The sequence below is a fragment of the Patella vulgata genome, chromosome 3, assembly GCF_932274485.2.
Source record: "Patella vulgata chromosome 3, xgPatVulg1.2, whole genome shotgun sequence".
Taxonomy (NCBI): Eukaryota; Metazoa; Mollusca; class Gastropoda; family Patellidae; genus Patella; species Patella vulgata.
Genome location: NC_065881.2, coordinates 27,863,023 through 27,884,688, shown reverse-complemented (window position 1 = coordinate 27,884,688; position 21,666 = coordinate 27,863,023). Strand labels below are relative to the sequence as shown.

The window sequence follows — 21,666 nt, the reverse complement described above, 5'->3', positions numbered from 1 at the left end:
CACATGGTGAAAATTTTATGTAAATCGAATAATAATTGCCACTTTTATAGAACAAAAACCTTGAAAAGTGACTTGTAGAAAATCGTCTATTTCTCTGCAGCCGTACAAGTTAGAAACCATTTTTTGGTATCTGTATGATCGCGTGGGTTCAATCTATTTGTTGATTGGAATCAAATATAATTTTAAAAACATTACAAATCAGACTCATTTGAATAAAATATTTGTTTTGAAGGCTAAAAAATACAGTTTTTGCCAATATGACGTTACTTCCGGTGACAGTAAAAGTGTTAAATTGTGATATCTATATGATCGTATGGGTCCATTCTATTAGTTGATTGGAATCAAATATCAAAATTAAAAACAAATAACAAATACGACTCATTTGAATAAATTATTGGTTTTAATGGGTCTAAATACAGTTTTTGCCCAAATTCAGTCATTTCCGGTGACATTGAAAATGTTAAATTGGCTTGACCTAGTTAATATTGACATTACACATCAAATGGTGTCATTTTTTATGGAAATCTAATAATAATTGACTCTTTTACAGGCAAACTAGCGTAAAAAGTCACTCATGCAAAATTGCCCATTTCTCGGCAACTGCTCATATTACAAACTAATTTTCACATACATTCTTTTCGTATGGATTTATGCTATGAGTTTATGAAAGTTACAAAGAAATATTTTAAAATATTAAGACGCTGAATGGGTTGTAAATAGCTTAATTTTACACCTTTTTTCACCTTTTAATAGAAATAGCCCGAAAATGAAATCGAAATTAAAAAAACTGAGTCCGATGTTTTGTGCGCCTTTGCATTGCGCATCGATTTGGTAATAACAAATTTTGAAAAAATATTTGCTTTCAAAGTGGTACCGAACTGTCAAAATTATAGTTTTTGTTGAAATTATGCCACTTCCGGTGTCGACAGGAAATTTTATCGGTAAAAAAAAAACTGACATTTTGGAAAACGGAGCATATGAACTTTGTTTCAAACAAATCGAACGATCATTAATGAATCTAGGAGCGTAAAACTGAATTAGCCAATAGCGGCCAAGGAAAATTATTTATACAAAAATTGTTGACATTTTCGCTCAAATCAGACAACCCTTTAGCCCTGAATAAAATATCATCAAAAAATATTCATTAATAAAAAATTTTTTTGTAAAAATTTAAATTTTCAAAATTTGGCACCTAATATCTCCGAAGATTCATCGAAAATCAACAATCTAAAGAACCGTAGCTACGTGCCTTGTTTCTGCCAATGTCAAAATGTATCAAATGTTAAAATCCGGTAATTATTGTTAATGTTACGACAAAATTTCAAAAATTAACCACTTCGGTGATTTCGTACATTTCGATATGCGCAAATATCGAAAGGAACCAAGATCTTTGTATTATAAACTTACATTTCAAGTTTTAACAAAATCGGATAAAAATTGTGACCTCTATAGGGTCCACACGCTTGATATACCATATTTCTAGGCTATTTGAGAACGAAGGGCGGCCATTTTCTCTGTCAGTTTTGGGCCGATTTTCACGAAATTCGAACTCAGCCGTCATTAGGGTGTAACGGTGATATAATAATACGTTTTTTTAAATCGGGTAAAAAATATGACCTCTATAGAGTCAGCAAGCTAAAACCGCAATTTTTCGTACAATCAGAGGCCATAATTCAGGAAGTTATGGTCCGATATGCGCAAATATTGAAAGGAGCTGAGATCTTTGGGTTATAAACTTACATTTCAAGTTTCAACAAAATCGGATAAAAATTGTGACCTCTATAGGGTCCACAACTTTGATATACCATATTTTTACGCTATTTGAGAACGAACGGCAGCCATTTTGTCTGTCAATTTTGGGCCGATTTTCATGAAATTCAAACTCAGTCGTCCTTAGGGTGTAACAATGATATAATAATACGTTTTTTCGTACAATTAGGGGCCATAATTCAGGAAGTTACTGTTCGATATGCGCGAATATCAAAAGGAACCAAGATCTTTGGTTTATAAACTTACATTAAAAGTTTCAACAAAATCAGATAAAAATTGTGACCTCTATTGGGTCCACAACCTTGATATACCATATTTTTACGCTATTTGAGAACGAATGGCGGCCATTTTGTCTGTCAATTTTAGGCCGATTTTCATGAAATTCGAACTCAGCCATCCTGAGGGTGTATCGATGATATGATAATCCGTTTTTTAAATCGGATAAAAATTATGACCTCTATAGGGTCCACAAGCTAAAAACGTGATTTTTCGTAGAATCAGGGGCCATAATTCAGGAAGCTACGGTCCGATATGAGCGAATATCGAAAGGAACCAAGATCTTAGGATTATAAACTTACATTTCAAGTTTCAAGTATTCAGTCATCCTAAGGGTGTAACAGTGATATAATAATACGATTTTTTAAATCGGATAAAAATTATGACCTCTATAGGGTCCACAAGCTAAAAACGCAATTTTTCGTACAATCAGGGGCCATAATTCAGGAAGTTACGGTTCGATATGCGCGAATATCGAAAGGAACCGAGATCTTTGGGTTATAAACTTACATTTCAAGTTTCAACAAAATCAGATAACCAGCGGCTGCCAGGCAGAATACGCCCACATTTTCGAGAGATGGATAGAGAACAAGCTAAAAATAAAGTGATTTTTCGTACAATCAGGGGGCATAATTCAGGAAGTTTGGGTCCGATATGCGTGAATGTCGAAAGGAACTGAGATCTTTGTTTTATAAACTAACATTTCAAGTTTCAACAAAATCGGATAAAAATTGTGACCTCTACAGGGTCCACAACCTTGATATACCATATTTTTAAACTATTTGAGAATGAACGGCGGCCATTTTGTCTGTCAGTTTTGGGCCGATTTTCACGAAATTCGAACTCAGCCGTCCTTAGGGTGTAACGGTGATATAATAATACGTTTTTTTAAATCGGATAAAAATTATGACCTCTATACGGTCCACAAGCCAAAAACGAGGTTCTTTGTACAATCAGGGGCCATAATTCATGAAGTTATGGTCCGATATGCGTCAATATCGAAAGGAATCAAGATCTTTGGGTTATAAACTTACATTTCAAGTTTCAACAAAATTGGATAAAAATTGTGACCTCTATACAGTCTGCGACATTAGCGCTTGTCCGATTGCCCGGGACAAGTAAAATTTACGGCGGACAAGTAAAACTTTTATTGGGACTTGCCCGCCTGTACAGTACTGTTTTTCAATAGAATTAGATACAAATGTACATTGACGAAGATGACACACGAAAATTTCGCTAAAAAAATATCCATTTCCGCGTTGCCCACACTGTTAAAGTTTGGGGTTCGGTAAAAGATCGAGGAAACGCGGTGTAGCGCAGTTTCTACTCCAAGGGAGACAATTCCATTTAATACTTGTCTACTTCCGCTTTGACATTTATGACCTTGGAAATGTGACCTTGTTGACGGTTTTCCTTGACCATTGTTGTTTGTCTTTCACTCTTTGTCGTCAGGAGATGTTAAGATGGGTGGAAGTAGGGCTGTCAAAAAAAAATGCAATATCGACATATTGCAATACGACCAGGCCCGATACACTGTATCGATACGTTTTTCAGGTATCGATATTTTCTACTTTCGTTTTATAATTGCCGGTTGTCGTAAATCTTATTTAGAATGTGTTTTAACGCGACGCCTTCGTACTTAGAATTCTTATTAATTTTCCTATTTTAGCCCATAGTCATTCTTTATAGCATTATATTGTCGTTACGTAAATTAACCAAATCTCGGTCAAATTTACGACAGCCACTCATTACTAATTATAGCTATGATGAAAGCCGGCAAAAACGAATTAAAATTTAGTAAATGTTTTCATCAACAATAAAATGTCAGAGGAAGAAATTGTTGCGGTACATAATGATGTAAGATAGCAATATTTTTATCTTTTATTGGTTGATATTGGAAGCCAATAAACGCGACAAATCATAAAAATTTTGTTTTACAAGCACGCGAAGAAATTGGCACCATATGATGGCAGGGAGCCAAGTCACGTAAATTGCGGCGACTCATTTTATGGGTCCAATTGTCATGAAATGTGCCATAGGCTAATAAAATAATAATTAATATCTTATTCATCAGAATATATTAAAATTTCAAATGGATAGACATTCTGTTTTTATTTTGGTCATGCATTCAATTGATCTAGTCTTGCATCAAAAAACTGTTCTAGATTACCAGCATTAAAGTGACGGTCGCCTACCTAAATAAAAGGTGGATTGTGTGTGAACTAGTGAACAGTTAATAATTATTATTTTTTCTGTTAGTTTTTTTTTATTTACTGTTTTGACATACATGTAAAGATAGTTAATCAAATAAGTTAAAATACAAATTGGTCCTGTTAACTGAAGTCATTTATTAAGCAAACCATGACTTGCCAAAGACAAAAACAATTAATAAAGTTGTAAACACCATTTATGTTTTAATATATATTTACATGGACAGTAAAACTATTCAAAATAAAACATGTATAATAATAAACTAAGCCTTTATTGAAAGTATTGCAATACTGCAATACTTTTTTTCGACTATCGCAATATATTGCAATACGATTTTTGGCCGCAATACACAGCTTCTTCATTTCACTAATTTAAATGATGCATATCAATTTCATACAGATCGGTTGATAACTTTTGTCATTAGAGCGTTCACAAGATTCAACAAAGTGAAACAAGGGCCATAACTCTAGATGTAATTAACGGAAATTGCTGAAATCCAATAGGATTCTTTATTTCACTAATTTAAATGATGCATATCAATTTCATACAGATCGGTTGATAACTTTTGTCATTTGAGCGTTCACAAGATTCAACAAAGTGAAACAAGGGCCATAACTCTAGATGTAATTAACGGAATTTCCTGAAATTCAATAGGCTTCTTTGTTTTACTAATTTAAATGATGCATATATATTTCATACAGATCAGTTGATAACTTTTGTCATTAGAGCGTTCACAAGGTGCAACAAAGTAAAAAAAGGGCCATAACTCCAGAAGAAATTAACAGAAATTGTTGAAATTCAATAGGCTTCTTCATTTCACTAATTTAAATGATGCACATCAATTTCATACAGATCAGATGATAACTGTTGTCATTAGAGCGTTCACAAGATTCAACAAAGTGAAACAAGGGCCATAACTCTAGATGTAATTAACGGAAATTGCTGAAATTCAATAGGCTTCTTCGTTTTACTAATTTAAATGATGCATATAAATTTCATACAGATCGGTTGATAACTTTTGTTGCAACAAAGTGAAACAAGGGCCATAACTCCAGAAGAAATTAACAGAAGTTATTGAAATTAAATAGGCTTCTTCATCTCACTTATACAAACAACATATATCAATTTCAAAACAATCGGTTGATGTAGTCTGTAGAGTGTTCACAAGAAATTGTGGACGATGGATGGACGGACGGACCGACGGCAATATGCGATCACATTTCCATGTGGGCGTATAAAAAGGGCCATAACTCTAGACGTAATAAACAGAAATTGCTGAAATTCAATAAGCTTCTTCGTTTCACTTATTTAAATAATGCATATAAATTTCAGAAAGATTGGATGATAACTTTTGGCATTACAGCGTTCACAAGGATCAATAAAGTGAAATAATATGGGCCATAACTCTAGACATAATACACAGAAATTGCTGAAATTCAATAGGTTTCTTCATTTCACTAATTTAAATAATGCATATAAATTTCAGAAAGATAGGATGATAACTTTTGGGGTTAGAGTGTTCACAAGGTTAAACAAAGTGAAACAAGGGCCATAACTCTAGAAGTAATAAACGAAAATTGCTGAAATTCAAAAGGCTTCTTCGTTTCCCTAATTTAAATATTTCATATAAATTTCACAAAGATCGGATGTTAACTTTTGGCATTATAGTGTTCACAAGGTTCAACAAAGCGAAACAAGGGCCATAACTCTAGACATTATAAACGGAAATTATTGAAATTAAATAGGCTTCTTCGTTTCACTAATTTAAATAATGCATTTAAATTTCAGAAAGATAGGATGATAACTTTTGGGGTTAGAGCGTTCACAAGGTTAAACAAAAGTGAAACAAGGGCCATAACTCTAGAAGTAATAAATGGAAATTGCTGAAATTCAAAAGGCTTCTTCGTTTCCCTAATTTAAATACTTCATATAAATTTCACAAAGATCGGATGTTAACTTGGCATTACAGCGTTCACAAGGTTCAACAAAGCGAAACAAGGGCCATAACTCTAGACATTATAAACGGAAATTATTGAAATTAAATAGGCTTCTTCGTTTCACTAATTTAAATAATGCATTTAAATTTCAGAAAGATAGGATGATAACTTTTGGGGTTAGAGCGTTCACAAGGTTAAACAAAGTGAAAAAAGGGCCATTTTACCCGTATATTCCGGACTTGTCCGAATATTTTTTCGAAACGCCCAAAATTGTCCGACCGGGAATATGCCCAATCAGACATCAAGACATGGTGAATAATATTCAAATTCCAAAATTAATATAGTGTACTGAGTGTACAACTACCGTGCAACCCGATTATCGTTGATAATAGGCTGGATTGATTAGGTAATTAAGTGATTGACTATTTATCGTGTTATATCGTCTTACACAACTACCTTGATTAACTACTATTCTGCCTTGATTGGCTGAACTAATTCTTTATCAGACAATTCATCAAATCAATCCTGAACAGAAGTCATTGCTTCTCCTTTGTCGGACGATATATCAATCCAACAAGAGTGATTAGAAACTTAATCTGATTAACCCATGATTTCTCCATTCACCATTGTCTCACGTTTTAATCTCCTTTGTGTCGGACAATAACACGTAGAAATTAGTCATATATGTCACATATCCTGATAGTATATAACACCTCAAATCAACATACCTTGTATCCGATAACTTGTCTGTGATATATTTTCGGTGGAAGCCGAAGTTAAAGATATTTCACACACATGGCGCTTATAGAGTTCAGTAATTAAAATGAAAGTACAAATCTCGCGAGACACGTGAAATTAAGAGATGTATACGTGCTGAATCCAATACGCCTGATGTTCGAGAAAAGATTCTATTTTGATAGCATATTGTCGGATTTATGATGATATTTTGAAGGGAGTTTATGTCTTTAAGTAAATAAATAAACACGCTAAGAAATGTTGACGAATATTTCCATTGGAATGACGTAAGTAGTTAATTGTTGTAGACGATAGCGCGTGCTACAGTCGAATGCAATTATTTAGAAGTTGGTTACACTCGCTCATTAGGGCGTAGTTAACTACGGTTTACGGCCAAATAAATTTCGGGATGTAATTTTTTTACCTTCCGTATATAAATCGAAACGGAGTATCAGACAAATGTCGGACTTTGCTGAAAAATGTACCGCAAATGACCCGAAAAATACGGTAATTTTGGGGGAGTTTGAAACAGATTGGCAGCAGTCGGCACGGTACCAATTCTATAGTATTACGATGTCATGTAATTTTGAAGGAATATTATTGACATAAATTTGAATACCGTACAGGTTTTAAAAATGAAATATAACGAGGTGCACTTATTTTTTGTTAACATATGAATTTGAATATATTTTGTTGACACATGATTCTTAATTGTGTTTTGAAAACGTCTGCTTAAATTACGGTAAGAGTTATGCCCCTTTATTTTCTGGAAAAAATGTCTGACATGAAATTTTTTGAAATCCCATCACTGGCCATAACTCTAGAAGTAATAAACGGAAATTGCTGAAATTCAAAAGGCTTCTTCGTTTCCCTAATTTAAATATTGCATATAAATTTCACAAAGATCGGATGTTAACTTTTGGCATTACAGCGTTCACAAGGTTCAACAAAGCGAAACAAGGGCCATAACTCTAGACATTATAAACAGAAATTATTGAAATTAAATAGGCTTCTTCGTTTCACTAATTTAAATAATGCATATAAATTTCACAAAGATAGGGTGATAACTTTTGGGGTTAGAGCGTTAACAAGGTTAAACAAAAGGAAACAAGGGCCATAACTCTAGAAGTAATAAACGGAAATTGCTGAAATTCAATAGGCTTTTTCGTTTCCCTAATTTAAATATTGCATATAAATTTCACAAAGATCGGATGTTAACATTTGGCATTACAGCGTTCACAAGGTTCAACAAAGCGAAAAAAGGGCCATAGATCTAGACATTTTAAACGGAAATTATTTAAATTTCAGAAAGATAGGGGGAGACGGCAATATACGTCCATTACTAATTTGAAGGCAACGTTGAATACAGTTGAATCAAATCTTCAAAATAATCTTGAAAAAACGCGTCAGTTCATACTTCAAGACTAAATCAAAGGAAGACTTTTGTAATAAAAATCTCAAAGAAGTGAAGAATCAGCTGAAAGAGAAGAACCAGGTGATCCGCCCCTTACTAGATACATGTACATGCTGAAAGGCATAGGCAAAACCAGCTGTTGTTCACTATTCACGTGTGATTGATTGGCCTTTTTATCAAATTATGTCGCACTCAGAATTATTTAAATATTTCAATCACTAATTCTAAATACATGGCGACATGGCCAGGTATATAGGAGGAAACCAGTCTAAATGAAAAAACAACAGATAGTGGTTAAAAGATGAACATCTATTTATCTCAACATGTGAACAGGACCAACAATGAAAATTTGTAAAAATAAACTTTATCATAAAAATATTTAAGAAGTAAAAGCTGAAACTACAGCGTATCTACTGATAACTACAGTAAAACAAAGAATTAACTTTGTGAAAAATTAAATTAATAATCTCAACTGTGACAACATGAACAAATGCACTCAGCAAACAAACAAAAGAAACTTTCTATTAACAAACAAAAGAAACTTTCTTGATTAAAATATTCATCATTGAAATATTTGACAAACACTGAAATTACTTCATTTCACAGTTTATTATTATTATTATTACAGCATATTTATAGTGCATCCTTTCATATAACATCTTCAGGGGCACTTTACAAAGTGACAATGTAAATCACACATAAACAACAAGATTATGGGCATGTTAACGATTGTATACAGAGTCAGTTAAAAGCCTGATTAAATGTGTTTTAAATTGTTTTTTAAAAGAATACAGAGATGTACAACATCTTAAACTAAATGGTAGATTATTCCATAAAACAGGTGCTTGATAACTAAAAGAGCGCTGACCATAGGAGACTAGTTGAACAGTTTTGGGCTTTAAAAGTAGTTTATCTGATGTACGTAATGTTCGGCCAGGTGTATAAAGTTCTAAAAGATCTGAGAGGTAAACAGGGGCTAAATTATTTAAACATTTAAAATTAAGTAATAAAATCAATTCGATATTTAACAGGTAACCAGTGTAAATTATATAAAACAGGAGTTATGTGGTCACATTTCTTAGTTACAGTAACAAGTCTAGCTGCAGTATTCTGTACTTTTTGTAATTTATCTATAAGCTTTAAAGGTAAACCAACTAAAAGTGAATTAAAGTTATCTCATCGAGAAGTGACCAGAGAATTAACAAGCGACTTAGTGGCCTCTACAGTTACACATTTACGTATTTTACCTATATTTCTAATATTAAAATAGCACAATTTACAAATATTATTTACTTGAGCTCCCATAAGCATAAAACTATCAAAGATAGCGCCAATATTACGAGCAGAATAAGATGAAAATATATCACAATTACCAATTACAACAGGGGGGTTATCTTGTGCAGATTTACTTAATTGATGCCTTGAGCCTAATAACAAATATTCGGTTTTATCATCATTCAATTTTAGAAAGTTCTTTGACATCCATTTTCTAATTTCACTAATACAGTTCTCAAGTTGCAATTTTGATAAATTGAAAGAAGATGGACAATTAGGTGTAAATGAATTATATAATTGATTATCATCGGCATACAAATGAAAGCTGAGACCATATTTTCTGACAATATCTCCTAATGGTGACGTATAGAGGGTAAATAAAATCGGACCAAGAACAGAACCTTGGGGAACCCCAGATGACAAAACAGATTCAGACGACGATTTGCAATTAACTAAAATACACTGTTTTCTACCCACAAGGTAGCTCTCTAAAAGATTTAATGCAGAGCCACAAATACCGAATTTAAATTGAAGTCTACGTAGAAGAATGGAAGGTTCCACCGTGTCGAAAGCAGAAGATAAATCTAATAAAATTAAAAATGTACATTTTCTATTATCAATTTCCATTAAAATATCATTTGAAACCCGGGTTAAAGCTGTTTCGGTACTGTGAAATTGTTTATAAGCACTTTGAAATGGTTCATACAAACAGTTATCATCTAGATGGGCCTTTATCTGAGAAGCAATACATTTCTCCAATATTTTAGAAATAAAACTTAAGTTAGAGACTGGCCTGTAATTTTGCTGACATCCGCTTTATGTAAGCTTCATCTGTAATACCCAAAGACTGAGTGAAGCTATGATCAATAGCTTGCTTCAATGTAGCCGCATCTGCCTCCCCAAATTCCCCAATGTCTGCCAATGCCGCAAGAAAGTACTTTGACTCCCCCTCTTTTAACAGCCTTACCATTATTATCTCTTTTTCTGCTCCAGTTTTTCTAGCTTGGGAGCCATCAGTTAAACAGGAAAATGCACTGCAAGATGAAATTATTTGGCGAATTGCTGTAGCAATGGAAGCAGAGGTCGCAGTCACGCAAAAATCAGCGTATTTCACGCATTTTTTAAAAAATAAACGCAAATATTGACGGACGCTGCGTAATTTACAAGCAGAAAATTGCCCCGACGTGAGAATAATTAGATTATTCTATGTCGTAGTTTGTACAATTTATGTGCTTCACCCGGCATTTACACACCTCTACTGCACGTAGTCTCCATAGTTTTTTTTATATATCCTCTTATTTCATTCATTAGTTCATTGCAGTAAGCCTACGTAGCTATCCTATTGGATGCAATAAAGCGCATTTCATACAAGACTTGGGATTGGCTAGAATACCTTATACTGTTTACATTCAGCCAATCAAATGTTGGCTTTCATAGCAATAGTTTTCTCTGTACTTCCTGTCGAAGTGAAAGATTGAAATGACTGTGCCGTCAACCATAGACATGCCGTTAACCTCCAGTTGTCATTAGACTAAATACAGTAGGCATATCAATGAAATAAGGACGCTTAAAATAGGGTTGTTCACAAAACGACTTTACATGCTTCTATATTGAGTATTTTGAGAGGCTCTAAGTCACGCAGATGTAGAGGGCAAAAACGCAAAATTTTGGAATGTCTGCGTATTTTTACGCAACTCGAAAATGAAACACTGCGACCTCTGAATGGAAGTAATCAGTTTTTTGCAGACAATCCCAGAATCTGTTTTATCTATTAATAACACGCCATTCGCTTTTTACAACTGTTTTCAAACAAGTCAATGGTGCACCGTCGACAGCTATTATGTAAGCACTCCTTAGAAGTTTTTAGTAGGCACTCCGAGAAGCATTAATAAGTTTATGGTCAATCCTTGGTTCGTTCTTAGGAGGCACGAAGTCCAACTTTGGTCCATGTTCCCAACGACCGCTGACATAATAAATGTCAACAAAAACAGCCAGAAAAAATAAAACATTCTCCAGTATCGACTTCAAATGTCCGGAAATCAAGCATGACAAATAACGCGGTAATCGATTCAGCCATGCGCTCGAAACTAAGCTGTTTTCCGCATCCGGTAAAGGGAGATAATTTCATACCGACAACTCTCACTAACATTATCGTCTGTGCATTCGCTTCGCCAGCGATATGAGCCCCGCCGAATTTATTTTTTTTTCGTTCACAAAAATCTGGCGTGCGCGATCAAGACACACCTCGGTGGCGGTTTGCGTGCCCCTAGGCGCGCCTCAAAACGCAAGACCTGCTGATGTCTGAAGAAGAGTTGAAGAAACTATGGTTAGATGCAAAACAAAATTCAAAAGATCTTCGCTCAAGATATCAATCAAGGGAAAAAGTTGAAATGGAAAGTATTTTACTGAATTTTCAAAATGGAGGTGTAAAGAAATCCTTTGATGACTCTACTCCTGGTACAAGCTGAAATGAAGAGGTCTGTAATCCATGTGAAGCCCAAGCTGAGAAGATGGGTGAAGTACTTCAGTCATCGATAAAACGTGATAGGAGCATTTGATGATGATTGGTATCCAGGTAAGCCTTACTTGTAGTTTTTATATTGTGGATTGTTAGTACGGCTTAGCAGCTGTGGGTTTTATTGGCTGGCAACCTATCTTCTAAATTTGAATCAACATCATTCATATCTTATTTAATATAAAATAGCAGAATATATAATTAGTAACTAATAATTGAAAGTAATATTTTCCTTGTGTTTTTTTATATACCAATAATTATTCTCACATTATGTCTTTCCAGGAATTGTACGTGAAATAAAATCAAAGAATGAAGTAGTAGTTGAAGTTGACTTGGTAAACGGTGTAGAAGCCTCGGTGAATTCAACTGGCCAAATGGTAAAGATATACAATTAGTTGAACACAAATTCATCCTGTTAGCCGACTTTCAACCAACATCCAACACTCGTGGAAGAATCTGGTCTGTTCCGGATGCACATAAAATTGTACAAATATACGAAAACTATGCTACACTTTTTTTCAGTGAAACAAACGCTTTTTGATTTTAATTTTTTTTTAGTCAAACCGTTTCCTGCGAAGATTCACACTACAGCAGCATTTTTTTTTAAAGGAAAAAAAAAAACACTTAGTAAGGCCTAATATATTCGAAGAGGAATTGTCAAATTGATTTCTTTTATTAACAAAACCAATTCGTCACTTGACCTGCGATGCAGATATGACGGATTTCGTTGGTGCCCTACCTGTACCAATGGAACCTTTTGACATGTATCCATACAATTATGGCACAAGTTTATTACAAAGATAGGTTGCCAGGCAACGAAACATACGCTCACAGCAGCTAAATCGACTGGGTAGTCAACATGAATTGTCGCAAATTATTACTTTAGTTGGTAATAATTAAATGAAACATTTATAATGCACTAAAATCTGATTAAGAGTAACAACTCATTAAGTAATTATCAGAAAATCATTAGAATTTGTTTGGCCCATGCTAACGTTTAGTATACAAAACACTTAATATAATGGATTTAGCCGTTCAAATTATCAAAGATAGGTTGCCAGGCACCGAAACATACTCCCACAGCAGCTAAATCGTCTGGGCAGTCAACAAGTGCTGTCGCATATTTTTACTTCTTTCGGTAATGAAACATTTATAATACACTAAAATCTGATTAAGAGTAACAACTCATGAAGTAATTATCAGAAAACTATTAGAATTTGTTTGGTTTTTATAAAGTTCTGCCCCATGCTAACGTTTTGTATGCAAAGCTTTTAATATCATGGATTTAACTGTTCAAGTCATAAAAATTCATTGAAAATCAATATACTTGATCTTAAACTCTGTATCAATCTGAAGTCAATCGGATGATAACTTTAGCCTCTAGAGCGTCACAAGATTTTGCAAAGTGATCAAGGGCCATAACTTTGGCAGTAATTATCTGAAATCATTGAAAATCAATAGGAATCTTCGTCTCATGACCTCAAACACTGTGTATAAATTTAAAGTCAATCGGATATTAACTTTAGACTCTAGAGCATCCACAAGATTTTTTGAAGTGATCAAGGGCCATAACTCTGGCAGTAATTATCAGAAATTGTTGAAAATCAATAGGTTTCTTCGTCTCATGACCTTAAACATTGTGTATAAATTTAAAGTCAATCGGATATTAATTTTGGCCTTTAGAGCATCCACAAGATTTTTTGAAGTGATCAAGGGCCATAACCAAGCGCTGAAATAAGCGTCCGGACACGGACAATGTCCGGGCAAATTGATCCCTTTTGACAGGCAATATTGCCTTTCGTCCGGACATAATTGTCAGACCGTGTTTTTGTAAAACATTAAGTCAAAAATATTCGAGTCGATCGCTATTTATTATTAGACTCGAAAGTCCAGGACCAAAAATATCAATGACCCGAGTCATAGTGAAAATGTTACTATTTATATCTCGGCCGCGTGCAGATAAAATCTTCAATAATTTTTAGAATCGACTCTTTTACACTGGTTATATCAACGACCCAAGTCATAGTAAAAATATTACTATTTATACATGTATCTCTCTCGGCCGCGTGAAGATAAAATAATGAATAATATTGAGAATCGGCTCTTTTACACTGGTTATTCGAGTCTCGTAGCTAGCTTTGCGTTCGTTACTTTCGTACTTTCGTATATGATTAGCTCTAAATTACACATAACATGACATGTAATTATATAAATTATTAGTAATAAAAGTAATAATATTTTAAAATTAGTTTACAAAAAAATGTTCAAGTTGACTATGGATGTAATTAGGGACAGACTTTCTATACGAAAATATCTCACTTTGTTGGACACTTCAGATGTGAATGTAAATAGAAAAGCCGTGAAAACATGTCAAATAAAATAACTTCTTACTTTTCTCAACCCTCGGACACGGATATCCCGGCTAGTGGGACCGTTCCAGAAAATTCAAAGACTGGTACTGTGTCTTATGTCTCTTATAAAGACACTTCTAAACGGGGGCCGTCGCCGTCACCAGTTCAAAAATTACAAACACGAACCGTAGAAAAGTGGATCAAAAATGACTTGGCAGATTCTGAACCATTTACGACAACTCAAGATGTCTATTCTTTAGTTAGATTTGAATCTTAATCAGAGTATTTAGGATTTAGTCCCCAGCCCCACCAAAGAGATTAATGACATTATAATATGAACGATCTTTCAATTGGTCGGGGGTGCTTTGTTGGCATTTCGAAATATCATGCATTTTTTGCAAGTTGAACGCTTCTATTCACGCAATCTTTTTTTTAGGCGATTTGTCAATATAGCACACCCGACCGATTGAAAGTTCGTTTTATTGTCGTTTTGATGCTATTAAAATCAACAAAATCGGAGCATGGCAAGTGCGCCCGCCAAGCAATTGAAAATGGTATACAATGAGAAATTTTGTCAAAAATAAATCGCGTAGTTTAGCCTTATGACGTCATTTCAACACCAAAACTAAAATGTATTCCATGTTCCTTAGACTCATATTCGCGGTAAATTACGTCGAAAGGCAACTCCGATGTTTATTTATGAAGTAAGCGTTATGTTATATGAATAAAGGATAGTTAATTCCATTTTTATCACGCTGGGTTGACTGTGTTTACATCACGTGACTCATATTCGCGCGCTTTTATAACCATGTGACAGGATATAAATATAAAATCAAATGGAAATTTCCTATCGGCGACCACACGTCTTTACTTTTAACACCAAACATTTTTCAAGAATTGAACAATTCCGTAAAATTGACGAATGTTTCAATGCTCTGTAATCATAAATTCGCTGTTCACTGAATTATTCAAGCCCAATTTTAAAGCATTTCTGTGCACACGAATGGAAATGAAACCGGAAAACATCCACACGGGTCTTGGTACTGACAGCAGGCGTGAGGAAGATAGTATAGGTACTACTGATAATTAGTACATCGATTTCTATCCACTTAAATGGATATTATACCCAAATATATAAAGTTGGACCAACTAGCTGAAATAATTTGAAAAATGGCTCAATTTCTGGATTTGCCGTTGGCGATTTGCAACATTTCGTTTGAGATGATGGAACCGACATAGAATAGATTATGAATTAGGTCAGTCATGTCAATACTAATTACTATCATCACTCAGTATTAATACGGATACCCAATTTTCGCAAAACGTTTTAGTTTTTACTAAATAATTTAGCATTATACAACAGTTGTCATACTAATTATTATAATTTTAATTCTTTTTTTATTTTAGGAAACTATATTTAACACCTCGAGTATCACATATTTGTTGGCCAGTTAAACAAATTGAATGAACCGACAAACCTAAGGCCTTAATTGGGCCTTGATTCGATATTTATTTACATTGATTAAAATATACAAAAAAGGAAGCTGCTCAATGGGCTACATACCAATTTGAAGGAATAATAAGAAATATTCAACAGTGAAGTAAAAACAAAACAATTTGAGTTAAATTGTAGCTTTTAGGCCTAGGCCTTTATAAACATGACTAGGCCTACCATAGCCTATCAGTAACTGAGTAACCTACTTTTACTCTTTAGTCTTTAGAGAATAATTTTTTATTGGTCAATGTTATCTTCTGAGTAGAAAATAATATGTAAAAGCAGAATTCTAACAATAATGTAAGCAAGGAATGCTGAGAACAATGATAATGAAACAAGAGTTGTCCATTTTTTAAAATTATGTGGTTGATATGACAACCATCCAAAATCCTTAATAATTCACTAAAATTATATAATTCTTAATATTTTGTATTACATGGGCTATAAATATATGCTAAAAAGCTTTCTGCTACTGTACCTAAAATGTGGCGATCAATTGGTTTGTCATGGTAAACATCATTGAAAATGGAATAACATTGCCTTTTTTTGGGGTGTTTGTTTTCGTTTTGATTGCTATAAAAACCAAATATTAAGTAATATACAAGAGTAAAGATAAGTAATTTTAAAAATTCACAAACATATTTACTTGTAAACAAAATTTCTCTTCAAGATCTTAATTCCTTTTATATTTTATTTTTGTCTTAATAATGGCCAAAATGGACAACTAGCTACTGCAGAATGTTCTTCAAAAGGGAACCCCTTTCCAGCTCTTGGGAGAAGACATAAATATTTTCATTTTATTTATTTTTTAAAATCTTGTCCAATAGCTTCTGTTTTTAAAATAATACAATTATCAATATTGATGTCATGATTATTGGAAAATAATGCTTTTCGGAAAAAAATAAATGTGGATGCTATGGTAACAGCCCAAACTCCTTCATATTTTTCTCAAACTTACACAATCCATATCATTTGATATTACATGGGTTTCAAATATTTTAAACTGCTTACTTTAAAATGTGGTGATGACCTTTTGGGTTATGGTAAGTAGCGTTGAAAATGGTCAAAAATTGCATTTTTTCCATTTTGGTTGATATGACAACCAAAATTGATAATATATGGCGGAGTGGAAATAAGTGATTTTAAAAATTCACAAACTTTTTGACATATTCCCATAATTTCACATGTGTATCTCCATTCCTTCTTATTTTATTAATGTCCTTAAAACGCCCCAAAAATAGGCAATTGTGTGCCGCGGAAAATTGTTCAAAAATGAACATATATTCAGCTCTTGAGAGAAGGCATATATATATTTTTACTCTTTTTTTTTTCGTTAATCATACTTGATAGCTACTGATTTTAAAATGCATAACAACCAGGTTCAAAATTTCAGATATAACATGCACAAGACCATTTTTGATGAAAAAATTGACCAAAATCGCTCTGACGAAATGGAATTTTTGAGAAAACCTATGTATTTTGCAGTTACTGTGGAAATCGGAGTAATTATTACAAAAATGTGAAAATTGAAGAATAATTAGCCTTAAAGTTGTATTTCATGAATTTACATCTTCATTTTTAATAGGTTTGATATGAAATGAAATATGGCATCACAAAAAACACCAAAAATGGCTTTTTCAAAGTGTTGAAAAAACCTTTCTTCCGCGAAAAGTCAAAAATCGCAACTTTGAGCCTCAATAAAAAAAAAAGTTTTCATCCGATTTTGAATCTGTAAAAAGTTTTGTGAGAAGAATGATGAGAACTACTTGGAAAGCTAATAAAATCAAATGTATAATCATAATCTCAAAATCACCTTTTCCACCTACATATGAAAACTTAAAACTCAAGGTTGTATGTGAGTCATCAATTTATTTTATTAATAAATGTATGTATAATAATATATATAAACATAGTAAATTTCAACAGTTTTTTGGTTTAATATACTTTATAAAGTATTTGTCAGGCTGAAAATCTGAAATGCCCAGCCGAAAATCAGTTCAGCCTGACATCATGTCAGGCTGAACCTTAGCAGTTATGGCCCTTGATCGCTTCAAAAAATCTTGTGGACACTCTAGAGGTCAAAGTTAATATCCAATTGACTTCAAAATTTATACACAGTGTTTAAGGTCATGAGTAGGGTGAACCACCATAAATAAATATCTCCAAATATCTTGACAATTACGACAATTACGCCACAATATTTATATATATGCCAAGCCTCAGATCAGTTTCACACAATTATAGTCACTAAATAAACGATCATGTTGTACTTAATAAGCTATGACCATTAATCATCTATAAATAATAGACTGAAAACTGGTTCCAAGTGTCGTCCATAACATCCAGACACTTTTGAGTAAAAGATAGGTTACGTGCCCTTGTTTTGAAATTAGTCCTGCTTAATCAGTCTATCGACCATTCTACGTCTCATTGACAAGTCGGGATAATCAAGACTACTTTTTTACGAAACATAACAGAAAGCTAGAACAAGAAATTAAATTTAGAAATAAGCAATTTAGCCAACTCAACAATTGTTTTAAGAAAGTTGTAAAAGTAAAATGAAACTACTGCTAGTATCATGTTCCTGCTAACGAAAGTGATTCAGAGATATTATTTGTACTAAACCAAAAGATGCCGCTCTTAACGGTAAAGTTAATGATAAAGCAATTTAAAAAATAAAACCAAAGTAATTTCTAAAGCTGTTGTAATAACCAAGAAGCTAAATTTTACTGCTATTCAAAATCGTCAACAATAGATTTTTTACGGCTGTAATAGTTGATATATTTGTAGAGAATTGTACGTGCCATGGCTATTTATCGACTCAAAGAGAGTGCGGAGTAGTCAGAAATCAGTTCGAGACACGCAACTGAAGCGTGGACATTTAGCCGTGTCGAGACCAACTTTCTGTAGAGTGCACGGGTCACCCTATCATGAGACGAAGAAGCCTATTGATTTTCAACAATTTCCAATAATTACTGCCGGTTATGGCCCTTGATCACTTCAAGAAATCTTGTGGACGATCTAGAGGCCAAAGTTAAACATACATTATGCAAGAGCTAAATCTGATTATTGCAAGTCTTTATTTAGGCTTCAGATGTCATAGAAATTATAAATTAGATCTTTATTTACACAACAAGCACAAAATCAACTCTGTAGACCCACGGATGGCTTGGATTCAGCTTGGATTTAAACAGGATTTCGTTGACTGATTTAATTTTAAATGGCGTCGTGAGCGGAGATTAACCGTTACGTTGACGTCGTACTCCCGGATCGAGGCTAAATGACAAGAGTGTACGAAGCGAGGCCGCTGTTGAGCGATGCCTTAAATGACATCTAAACTGCAACACAGATAATGACAAATTATACAATTCCTGGAGACCGTGTGATGACTAATACAGACGGACAGGTCTTCTGTCTTAATAAAATCAATGAAAATATTTTTATTTCCCCAATAGGCACGACGCCACTGGTGTATACCTATAGATTTATCATAATTGTATTATAATATTATGTCCTATATTCAATTGATTTAATACATGCCCAAAATACAAGCAAGAATGAAAATTTACCCTCACTCATTTTGTCCAATTGTTATAAAAATCCAAAAAGGTAAAACACAGTCGGGCCCTGCGAAAGGCGTGAATAAAATGGAATTACTATCGTTACTTATTTTCAGGCAAGTCATTTATTCATATAACATAACGATTTCTTCATAAATAAACATCGAGTTGCATTTCGAGCTAAATTTACGGCGAATATGAGTCACAGGAACTTGGAATGGATTTTTCTTCTCGTGTAGTATTGACGTCATAACAAGGCAAAACTACGCGATTTATTTTTGACAAAATTGCCCATTGTATACAATTTTCAAATACTCGGCGGCGGTTCTTAAAATGCTCCGATTTTGTTGATTTTAATAGCATTGAAACGACAAAACGAACTTTCGATCGGTCGGGGGTGCTATATTGGCAAATCGCCTCAAAAAAAGATTACGTGAATTGAAGCGTTCAACTTACAAATAAGGCATGATATTTCGAAATGCCGACAAAGCACCCCCGACCGATCCAAAGATCGTTCAATTACCTTTCTAATGATATTAAAATGAAGAAATAATATTAGAAATAGGAACCGACGCCGAACACTTGAAGTGGGGTACCCTCATTTCAAAACGTGACAAAAATTTTCTGCGTAACATCAAAACCTTGGAAATTGACGTTTTTCAACTTACGTTTATGAAATTAATAAAATGAACACATATATAAAAATTATACCAAGCAAAAGAACAGGATATCGGCTTCCAAAATATTTTAAAATTATTACAAAATATTAATTAGCCACCGTATGACGTTAAGTTGCAATAGGGTTACAAATCAGGAAAAAATGACTTCTTCCAACGCGGGCAATGGAGCTGTGACACCTAGTAAACTATATTAATTTCGGAATTTTGAATATTATTCACCATGTCTTGATGTTCGATTGGGCATATTCCCGGTCGGACAATTTTGGGCGTTTAAAAAAAAGATTTGGAATATACGGGCAAAATCTCATCACTGGTATAAATTTGAGGCTAGATGTAGAGTAATGGAATCTGCCGAGGTTTGCCGAGTGCTGAACCGTTATTAGAAATCTCGTGAGACGCATGAAATTATGAAATGAATACGTGACTAATTCACGCTTCTAATGTCGAAGAAAAGATTCTATTTTGATGGCATATTCTCAGATTTATGATCATATTTTGAATGGGGTTTGTTTTAATAAGCCCACATTTTCATGTGGACGTATATTGTCATCGCCCCCGTCCGTCCACAATTGTTTGTGAACAGTCTACAGGTCACAATTTTTATCCAATTTCAACTAAACTTGAAATATAGATTTATCACCCTAAGATCTCGGTTCTTTTCGATATTGGCATCTATCGGACAGTAACTTCATGGATTATGGCCCCTGTTTGTACGAAAAATCACGTTTTTGGCTTGTGAACACTGTAGAGGTCACAATTTTTATCCGATTTTGTTGAAACCTGAAATGTAAGTTTATAACCCGAAGATCTCGGTTCCTTTCGATATTCGCGCATATCGGAGAGTAACTTCCTGAATTATGGCCCCTGATTGTACGTAAAAACGCGTTTCTTGGCTTGTGGACCACACAGTGGTCATAATTTTTATCCTATTTAAAAAAACGTATTATATCACCGTTAAATCCTAAGGACGGTTGAGTTCGAATTTCTTGAAAATCGGTCCAAAACTGACAGACAAAATGGATGCCGTTCGTTTTCAAATAGCGTAAGAATATGGTATATCAAGGTTGTGGACCCTATAGAGGTCACAATTTTCATCCTATTTTGTTGAAACTTGAAATGTAAGTTTATAACACAAAGATCTTGATTCCTTTCGATATTGACGCATATCGGACCATAACTTCATGAATTATGGCCCATGATTGTACGCAAAAAGGTGTATTTTGGCTTGTGGACCCTATAGAGGTCATAATTTTTATCCGATTTAAAAAAATGTGTTAATATATCACTGTGTATAAATTCAAGGTCAATCGGATATTAACTTTGGCCTTTAGAGCGTCCACAAGATTTTTCAAACAGACCAAGGGCTACAACTCTGGCGGTAATTATCGGAAATCGCTGAAAATCAATAGGCTTCTTCGTCTCATGACCTTAAACACTGAGTATAAAT

The 21,666-nt window shown here is 33.8% G+C and overlaps 1 protein-coding gene across 10 annotated transcripts in view; it reads right to left on the bottom strand.

Annotated features, from left to right (window-relative positions):
* The window catches only part of LOC126816919 (serine/threonine-protein phosphatase 4 regulatory subunit 1-like), a 383,736-nt gene that overhangs the window by 203,690 nt on the left and 158,380 nt on the right, over nt 1–21,666 (bottom strand). The gene's annotated exons all lie outside the window — the stretch shown is intronic.